Genomic DNA, 11,108 nt, shown 5'->3' on the forward strand with positions numbered 1-11,108 from the left:
AACACATTCCTATGGTCTACCATCTCTGGCATGGTTATAAAATTCAAGATAGTAGAGAATGCAATGTCTTCTTTGTAATAAATGAAAGACTCCCTATGTGTCAGAAAGGAATTGTTTTTCTAAATTATCCATTAGGAGAACAGATTAAAGCATTGTATGTAGTTTTATTTCTATATGCATTACTTGAGATATGGATGAGTCTGACCATGAGTGTTTACTGAAAGTATAAAGAAAAGTATAAAGAAAGTACAAAGAAAAACATGGCCTCTACAGTTTCTTCTGGGAAGTCAATATACCTCTCTATTTACTTCAAATAATATAATAATGTCCGACCCCTTTTTATCGTCTTAGGAGGCAATTATGTATTACTTTCCCCATGTTGCAAATAAAATTTAAAACTTCCCCATGTACCTTTTTGTACTTTCATTTTTAAACCTTTATATGAAATACATACCATCATTATATGCTGAAACTCAGACTATTACTATGTAATCACGGTATTCATCATCATGAAATTACCAACTATATTATCTTGTAATAATAGTTTACACTTTTATTTTTTTGGTAGAAGTATCACAAATCATTCATTAAATTATGAAAAAGCAGACACAGTGGCTACTGTTGTTTTATCATCACATGTTATTATTCTGCTACCAGTAGCCATGGGATGCATTTTTATTGTGGTGAGTAGGATTCAGATGGTTTATTAAATTATAGTGATCATTGCCAGTAGACTATTTTAATGCGAGTCTGTTATTTCCAGAAATCAGTCCCTGGAAAAGGACATCATGCTTGATAAAGTAGAAGGTCAATTAAAATGAGAAAGACTTTCAATGAGATAGATTGACAGAGTGACTACAATAATGGGCTCAAGTGTGGAAACAACTGTGAGCAGAGGGAAGGACAGGGCAGTGTTTAATTTTGTTGTACTTAGGGTCCTTATGAATTTCAATGGACATACTATCATCTAACAACCACTGGCTCCTATTTAAAAGCATAGGACTTCTGGCTTGAATTTATAATCATAAATGAATGTGAAATCTCCTCTATTATAGCATTCGGAAACTTAGAATGGAGATAATCACATACCTGGCTCAATCTACCCTTGAGCTGATCTATGCTGAAGATGTATGAAGACAAAGCAATTACTTGAATGAAATGAAATTAGTTGGTGCAAACAACATTTTTATCTAGCTTTTTATGAAATTGCCACCATTCATAACTTTTGTTTCATATGAACAAAAAGTATATTTGCTTCATGAAAGATAATTTTGAGAGTTAGATTAATGATCAGAAATGGATAGGGATTCACTTCAAATGAGTTAAAATTTATTAAAGATTTATTCTGTATGTCAAACATCTTATAATAATTACACCATACAGCAAACCAAATGTAACATTGGTATAATCCTTTTCAGATAGGTTAAATGACTTCTTCAAAATTACACAGTGAGCAAACAGCTAATAGGATATTCCTGTCTAAATGAAGATTCACAATACCCTAAGATGCCAAGTAGTTCTGAAACAAATGAATGAGTTGATCAATTCAATGAAATGGGTAACTTTCTGAAATCAAGTGAATTTTCTACTTTTAACACATAAATACACTCATTCTGTGTTTATCCTAAATGGTTTCACCCCACGATTCTACAAACTTTTTGCATATTATTTGAGCTTATGACCATAAATATGTAACTCACCATATGTACTTGGACCAAATAATTCTATATCTGGAAAAAGTTCCAAAAATATATTTTGTGGAATAACGTGACTGAAGTTCAAGGTGCCAACATAAATACAATGCTAACATTGTAAAAACCCTAGATTTCACTTCAGTTATCAGGAAATCAGCCACTTAAAAGAGAACAATTAATTGTGTCCACGTGGAACCTACACAGAACAAGTGGATGCTCCAAGGTTGGAACTCAGAGAGAACAGTGACAAAGATTTACTCTTTTACCATACTTATTTAATGTGTCCACCGAGTAAATAATCAAAGATCTTGGACAATAGGAAGAACATAGTTTCAGGATTAGAGGAAGGTTTCTTAATGACTTATGATATGCAGAGGACACAACCTTGCTTGTGTGAAAGACTTGAGGCACATGCTAAAGAAAATCAAAGATTACAGCCTTCAATATGAATTGCAATTCAATGTAAATAAAACCCCAATCCTCACAACTGGACTAATAGAAACACGATAAAGAAAATATTGAAATTGTTAAGGAGTTTATTTTAAATCCACAACATAGTTCATGGAATCAGCAATACAGAATTCAGAGGATATTTATGCCTTAGACAAAGCTATGGCAAAGCTCCTATTTAGTGTTAAAGAGCAAAAAAATTTGACTGAGGATTAATGTGCCATTATATTTGCAGTGGCTTCATATGCATGCAAAACCTAGACAATGAAGAAGGTAGATTGAAGAAGAATTGATGTGTTTGAATTATGGTGTTATGATGTTAAATGTTGGAAATGCCACGAACTTCCAGAAGAATGGAAAAAAATATGCTTTGGAATAAATACAACCAGAATGCTACTTTAAAGGGAAGATGGGTGAGACTGTATCTCCTGTAGTTCGAACATGCCATTAAAAAGACCAGTCCTTGGGAAAAGATATCATGCTGAGTAAAATATTATCAGCAATAAAATGAAGACTTTTAAAGGGATGGATTGGCACAGAGGCTACATCAATAGGTTCAAACAGAACAATTGTGAGCATGGTAGAGGACTGGGAAATGTTTCCTTCTGTTGTACACAGAGTCCGTATGAATAGAAACCCAGTTGATGACATCACCAGTGAAAATATGGTGCTTGTTGCATATGTATAGCTCAAAATTTTATTATTGTTCTTAAGGAACATTTTGAAAGCAATTTCATGGTATTTCAAATATCAAGGCACTATTGATATTAAAAACGGAGCCCTGCTGATGATATGGGTTAGGCAATGGGTTTCAGAGGTTCAAATCCACCTGCCCCTTTAGGAGAGAAAAATGGACCTGTCTGCTCCTATAAAAATTTATAATCTCAGAAACCCTATATATCCTTGCGAGTTTGAATTGACTTGAGTGGAATGTTTCTGAGTTTTTGTTTGTTTATGACCATTTAGTTGCCTTTGTGGTACAGTGGTTAAGTCTTAATTGCTAATAAGAAGTTCAACAGTGGGAACCTACTATCTACTCTGAGGGAGAAAAATGGAGCACTCCACTAGCATAAAGAGTTGTATTCTTCAGATCTATATGATGCAGTTCTACTTTGTCCTACTCAGTTGGTATTAGGTGGAATTGACTTGTTTTATTTTTTAGATTTTAATTTGTGACCTATTATCTCCAACTAAAGGCTTCCCAAGCAACCTCTTTAAGATTCTAGGGAGCATGGTTCTATTCTGTACATACAGAGTTGCTGTACATAGTCTGGGTCTCAATTTTGGTGACTATATGGCATGACATGACTTATTATAAATAGAAAATAAAAAATGTCTACATTTGAAAGAATGACAGTTATTGCTTCTCTGTGCTTCAGACTATTCTTGTAAACATTCTTCAAATGGGCACATTTAACATTAAATTCTAATAGGTATACTATTTTGAATCCTTTTGGGGGGGACTGTTTACACAGATCAACTACCTCTAATTTGAGTTACTCTCTTGTTCTGAACTCAGTCTGGTCCCTTCTGATTATTTAAAGGCACTCCAGGCACCGCTATTTCCCAAAAGACAGGTTTTCCCATGGGCTGGTCCACTACCAATGTTGTCTACTCACATTTAGTGCTGAACTACTCACATTTAGGGACTGTTAGGATACCAATTTAAAATTTTGAAAGTAAATAAATGAAAATAATCAATCATTTAAAAAACAAAAACAAACTGCCAGTTTAAATGAGTGCAACCACCTTTCTATGATATAATAGGAAGAGCTTCAGAAAACAAAACAAAAAACGTGGGTGTGATCTGAATGAATATTATAAGGAATCCTTCAAATATTCTGAGTAAATCCCAAAATCCACTCTCAATATTATTTTGTAGAAATGAAGGCCATCCAAAAGATAACAGAGGTAATTTATTCATAGCTGTATATAGCAAGGGGATCAGCCATTGTCACTACATTTGTCAGACAATCAAAATCAGGCAACAAAGTGGGAAAGCTTTATAACAAAGAGACAGAGAAGGTTTCAGGTATTATCTCATTAGAAGCTGTTGGAATGAGGAAGCTAGTAGAAGCTACTAACTAGAATAGCTCGGTTATGTAATTGGTTTGGGAATAGCTTTAGCTTTCTATTATTGGCCCCAGTTGGAAGCTGGGACAAAAAAATATATAGGAGCTGGCAGCTGTAGTGCAAGTACTGAGCATCCTTGGTATATTGTTTGTGGTTTGACTCCTTGGACTGGTTGCTGTAGAGTTTGTGTGTCTGGTCATTGTTTGTTTTCCTTTTCCTGGAACAAGTTCTTTATCCCAAGCAAAATAGGAAAAATCACAGAGCCCTCTCCTATCCTGCTGCTTCACACACAAGACAATAGATAAACACATTTGTATTCAACATTAACCTATAATTTCTGCACCATGTAAAGTAATTCAATATTCACCCTCCTCCCTTACCTCTGTTTGCCTAACACTTTGTAGGAATTCATAAATGAGTCAGCAATAACAGGTCAAGAGTCCAGGGTCTTTTGGACAATAAAAGACTTCTTTAAATAAAAGTTGGCACATGTGGAAAATATATGAACATTTTAGGCATTGAAGCCAAGAAGGTTACTAGAACTTAAATTCTGAAATAATTGGTTATGGAAGGCTGCAGTATACAGTGGGAATGTGAACTCCATTCAAATTCTTTACATAGATTGAGATTACATTTGAGTTCTTTCTGATCATTAAATCTGCAAGATTACTATGCTTATATAAGCCAGGGTGAAGTTCCAGTGGAGTAGTTTGTCTTCAGGAATAAGGTGGCAGAAAGGGGATTATAACTTCTGGGTAAACCCCAGGAGGAATAATTGCCTCTGGTTCACATAGGTGATTGGGAAAATTTCCTGTGCATGACCTCAATGATGTTATTTAAGAGTTGGGGTCCCTGGTGACTATGTCTTATAGTCCCCTGCCATGAATCATGTCTACACCATGTAACCATGTGGCCAAAGCCTCAAAACCAATCTTATAACTCTTCCTAATCTATTATTGTGTATGTACCCTATTCTTGGTACTTTCCTGCTTCTACAGTCCTGCCTTTGATAGAGATGGATTGTATCTGATACAAATAATAATCTGTGGTGATTTCTTTTGTTCTCTATCAACTATGAGCCCTGTGGTAGTAACATAATCTGGTGTTAATTTGGGAATTGAGATTAGGAGTGAAGGGGTGGAGTCTAGTCTGTCAATAGGATCATAGCCAATGAGACTTCTGTGTGGGTATAGCCTTCCCGTAAAGATTGGGAATTCTGGTATTTTCTCCTTGGAGGCGGGAGACTCTCTCTGCTGACTTCTTGTAAGACATCACTGAGGAGAAACCATATGGACCTATCCTGATGCATCCCTGGGAACTGGTGAAGCCAGTGCTGAGATGCTTATAACGCCACTGGATCCAAAGAATTTCAACCCACTGGCATGTGATTATCCTGCATTCGACATCATTGTATGTGTTTTGTGAATCTGAAGAGGACTTTATGGATTGGTATCCAACATATTGGCTAATATCGGACTTATGGGCTTGGACTGGACTTAGTTGGGATGCTTTCTTAATGTATAATTACCCTTTATACAAAACTCTCTCTTATACACATATGACTTTCTTTGAAGTTGTTTCTCTAGTTTACCCAGACCATTACCATGAGTATGTGGAATACATTTGGACTCTGTATTGTACGCATGTTGATGGTTTCCTCAATCGTAATGATTGCTTCTTTTGTTTTTTTTCTTGCCTACAGATCAATGAACGTGTCTTTATAGTGCACGTTTGAATCCAGCATCTTTTTTTTTCTCCTTGTACAAAAGAAATAAAGACACTTAGAAATCCATGTTTGTCAAAATACAAGTATTCCATAAGGTTTTCATTGGGTGTAATTTTATGAAAAGTATATAGTCAGTTCTTTCTTCTGCAGGGTGGATTCAAACTGACAACCTTTCAGTTATTAGCTCAAATATTTGTGCTGTATAAACACAAAGTAATTTTAAAACAAAAACATATTACTCCAAACATCCACTGCTATGCCCCTAGGAAATTATAAATCCAATTTTTGTCTCTATAGATTTACCTATCCTGGATTTCATATGTTGAAAATCATAGAAAATACAAACAAAAAGCAAATAAACAAACAAACCCAAAAGAACCAACAATGACTAGAGAAAACATAGAATAACCTCAACTGTAAAGAAACAGAAAGTAATAAAAATTGAAACTATTTTAAAATGGGTCAGAAGGGAAATCAAATGATAAGGCACTATATTTTACTCTGATGACATCTACCATAATAAACTTTACAATGTTCTCTTTCTGATAGCAAGGTTATTCATGTCCCTGGCCTATGTTCTGAGGGGATGCACCTGAGGCTAAATCCATGTGTAGATGCTGAAAATGGATTTTGGGTTTTCACTGTCATCCATAACCTTTTGCAAACCAGGTGTTTAGAATTTAAGCTCTAATAGTGTTCTTCCTTTAGATTTTGATTTTACTATTTAGAATCTTTTTCTGAGTGTGAGCATTGAGCAGGACCATGTCGTAAGAACTAATTGACCTCATATTGGGGCAAGAATTATCAAGTGTGAGCTCCAAATTTAGTCATATATTTATGGTTTATATATGCTTCTGGTTCACTTTAGAGACATAATTATCATTTGGTGATAGAGAACATTATAAATTATCCCCCAGGTCAAAAGATAATTCTATTGATAGTATCATTAATTTTGTCAATAATATAGAATTTAAAGCATTATTCAAGGAAAGACTTCACATGAACTGTTGACTTGTACAGAAGAAACTCTTAAGTGACTAGACACTACACAAAAATTAGGGGTTGGTTATGGGGCAAATTTTTCAATAAGTCATTCAAAAAGGCAGAATCATGTCTACCAGATTAATACAAGTCATATGAAAGCAAGGAGGGCATTTAAATAGTAAATGTATGGTAGCCCCCGGCCACCAATAATTGGGCATACTCAAAGCAAGAGATCTGAACCACAGTCTAATGAATGCCAATTCCATAAACTTGGGAAAATGGTCATCTGATTCTACACACACTAGGGTCTTTCAGCCTTAAGTCCAAGAGAGTAAGTCAGTTCCTTAAATCTGCTACAGGTGAGTTTGAGATAAAGCCTAATTCTCTTAGTTGGGTTTCCACATGAATTACTTCTGGTGTAGTCTATGAAGGATGCTGTGTGTCTTGGAAGGACAGAGTCTGAAGTCCCAGTGACCTATAGCTCACAGTCTGGGTCATCAAGGATGAAAAGAACATATGTAAAAAAATGTGCAATTAGAAGCACAGTACCAGGCTCCCCTTCATTTCTATTTAAGTATTGTTAAGCATTTTCCTCCCGTAGGAGGCTGCTGCACCCAATTTATCCACCAATAGAAATGTTATTGCCTTCTTTGAGACATACATACCCCCTTCCTCAAATCTTGACTTGAATTTCCAATAAGGTTCCCTTATCATTCTTGTAGGAGTATCTTTTTATTTGGAATGATCTTAGATCAATGTTGTTTGGTAGCAAATGAATAGTCTTCTTCTCCCTCCATCTTGAAAAACTGACCCCAGTTGAAGTGTGATCTTCTTGGTCAAAGTAGTTTTTTAAGATACACATCATATTTATAGGAGTAGACAACCTCATGTTCTCCCTCAGAACATAGATGTATTTGAACTACAAACTCCGTGTTTAGAATTTCAGTGTATAGCCTACTATATAACCAGGGCTCCTTATAAACACCAAAGATATAAAAAATGCAACAGTATAATTCAGGAAGTATGTGTAGATGGCAGTACGGTGTCGGGAGTTATAGAATTTTGTATTATGAGGTGAACACTGGGCTATAACGTGGTGGCAGGCAAAGCAAACATTACTCATGAGAAGACTCCAGGCCAAGAAGAACATAATAAAGTTAAAGATGAGACTTCATTCTGTACAACAGCAGCAGACACTGTGATTAAAGTGCAGTTACACATTAGAAGTTCTATATTATTTTATAATAGTTGTTATATCGTGGTTAACCCATCTTTCCACATATTGATAGAAGTAAGTGGAGACTATGTTACAGAAAAGTATTCATACTTCTATGTGTTAAATTCTTGCTTGATATAAGCATCACAAGGATTCTTCTGTAATAATTTACCTGCTGCTGTTGGATGTGGATGAGGCTTTACATCTTGACAGAATGAATCAGCCCATGAACAAATTATGTCTCCTCTTTTTAAAGAAATGATTCTGTAAAGTTGGTTTTGGAGTCTATAAAAACATGACGTTCTCATCATACATGCTTTAAAATTAATTTCGGTTTTAAACATAGTGTTGAGTTGTTCTTTCCTTCGCTCACAGTCCTATAGAGCCTGCTTACCTCTTCTCCCTCCAAAGCAGCTCATTGACCTTTAGTTGATTCTAACTCAATTTTGTCCATCTATAGAATGTTTGAGACTATAAATCTTGACCACAGAAGCCAGCCTCATCTTTTCCCGGAAGAATAGTTGGTAGGTTGGAACCACCAACATTTTGGTGAGCAGTCCAATGCTTATATAACAGCACCACTATGACTCCTTATTCTCCATCATGAGTTTAAAGTAGGACCAGAGAAAGATGAGCTATTATGATAAGCTTGGGCTCTCTACCATAGGCTAGTCCATTTGTTGCTTTGTCTATTTCATGTTTTTTAATGAAATTTAGGAATACTTGATGATAATTTTGTATCAGGTTTGGAATGAAAAACCAAAGATAGTTTAAAATTATAAGGTGTCAGGCATCAGAAGACCTAAAGTAAACAAATATGTCTGTGTGGAGACCTTGTGTGGAGACTGGGCATTCCCTCATAGAAGGGTCACAAGGAAAGAACTAGACAGCCAGGGTGCAGCCAGCACCAACAGAACACATAACATTCATTTAGTTCTTTTTTTTTATTAAAAGCTCATCAGACACCACATGGTGCTCACGCCAAGGGAGGAAGCACTGTGACCAGAGACCCTCCACCCTTTGATGGTACCCACGCTGTTCTCAGCTGACTAAGCGAGATTCATTGAAAATGAGACTTAATGTTCACCAGGATGGTCAATGGGTCTCTGCCCAGGCCAGACCCCCACCCCCCACGGTGCAACCCGCTTCAGTGCTGGAAGCCTATGGGCTAGGAGGCAGGGCAATGGTTCGGGCTACCGTTTGCGCTGGCATGGGACACGATGAGAGGCCCATGGTGCTGGGCCTGCCATAAATTCAAACCCATGCGCTTCCTTTAGTTCTTAAATGCTTCTTCCTCCCCGTTACCATGACCCCAGCTCTACCTTACAAATCCAGCTAAACCAGAGCACATACACTGGCACAGATAAGAGCTCTCGACAGAAGGAATGCAAGACAGATAAAACCTGCAGGCCCAGCAATGGGAGTAGCGATACCATGAGGGTAAGGGGAAGGTTGGAGAAGAAGGGGGAGAAACCAGGAACTGACTACAATGATGGACAATCCCTCTCCTCAACAGGGGGATGAACAACAATAATGTGGACAAAGGGAGACAGAGGATGATGCCAGATATGAAAATAATAATAATATATAATTTAACAGGGTTCCATGATGGTGGGAGGATGGGGGAAGGAGGGGAAAAAAGAGGAGCTGATACTAAGGGCTCAAACAGAAAAAACATATTTTAAAAATTATGAGGGCAACATATGTTCAAATGTGCTTGATATAATTGTTATAAGAGCTGTAAGAGCCTCCAATAAAATGATTATATATATACTGAATTTTGACTGGGTAGGGACAAAATGTAGTGCTTTGAGGGTTATGTTCAGGACAAAGATATACATGAGATATTATAGAGCCTTCTTTTCACAATAGTCTTTAAATAATCTATAGATAATAGACAATAGGTAGAAGTGTTTTGTATAAACATAAAAATGGAAATATTTTAAAGAATTATAGGTCTCATGCCAGAAGGTCTTTGCTAGGAGAATCAGTTGTTAAACTGTAAGGTATTTGATAGCATGCATTTTGTCTTATCAATATTCTCTTATCCCATGTGCTCAGTATATAATACATTTACAATCATATTTGTTTGTTCAAATTGTATCTTCATGAAAATAAAACAAACTTGCTCAGTACTAAGTTGCATTATTGTTAGTTGATGACTCATAATTTAACCCAAAAGAATGTAAGTACATTAAACTTTATTGTTCCACTTGCAGAAATATGAAAGCATGCTGTTGTTGTCAGGTGCAATTGTGTCAGTTTCTACCCATAGCTACTCTATGCACAAGAGAACGCCAACTGGTCCTGCCCCATCCTTGCATTTTTCCTATGTCTGAGTCCATTGTTGCAGCCATTCATTGAGCACCTTCTTCATGTTCACTGCCTCTCCACTTTAACAAGCATGATGTCCTTCTCCAAGAACTGGTCTCTCCTGACATTATGTTCAACGTATGTGAAATGAAGTCTCATCACCCTTGCCTCTAAGGAGCACTCTGGCCATACTTCTTCCAAGACAGATGTGGCTTTCTTTTTGGAAGTCCATCGGACTTTCAATATTCGTTGCCAACATCACAGTAAACCATTTAAAAGCATGTAATTCTCACTAAAATATATTGCCACAATTTTTTTTTTCAAAATGGCTAGTAATTGTTGTCAGATACCTTCCCAAGCTTTTCTGATTCTTAGTGACCTTGTGTATAATAGGATAAAATATTGCCCGGCCCTTCACTGTTATAGATAGATAATTTTACGTAAACTTGAAGATATACAAAAATGTATGAATGGTATTCAACCTGTCCATCAGCTCACAGTCTGGTGGTGCCTCCTTTGGGATGTGGTCTACTTAAAAGGAGGGTGTGATACCCTGCCCTCTCTCTGCCTTTACATTTTCTTGCTTGCTGACTCTGAGAGCTGTCAGAGCCCTTGCATGTTTGCACACACCATGGATCCTTGCTACTTTGCA

The 11,108-nt window shown here is 36.5% G+C and overlaps 1 non-coding gene across 1 annotated transcript; it reads right to left on the reverse strand.

Moving 5' to 3' along the window:
• Window positions 1-9,274: 9,274 nt before the first annotated feature.
• LOC142435393 (small nucleolar RNA SNORA42/SNORA80 family) lies at window positions 9,275-9,409 on the reverse strand. Its single transcript, XR_012781456.1, has one exon. It is a non-coding gene; the product is annotated as a small nucleolar RNA SNORA42/SNORA80 family (small nucleolar RNA).
• Window positions 9,410-11,108: the final 1,699 nt, after the last annotated feature.

This window comes from Tenrec ecaudatus, chromosome X (genome assembly GCF_050624435.1).
Source record: "Tenrec ecaudatus isolate mTenEca1 chromosome X, mTenEca1.hap1, whole genome shotgun sequence".
Classification (NCBI taxonomy): domain Eukaryota; kingdom Metazoa; phylum Chordata; class Mammalia; order Afrosoricida; family Tenrecidae; genus Tenrec; species Tenrec ecaudatus.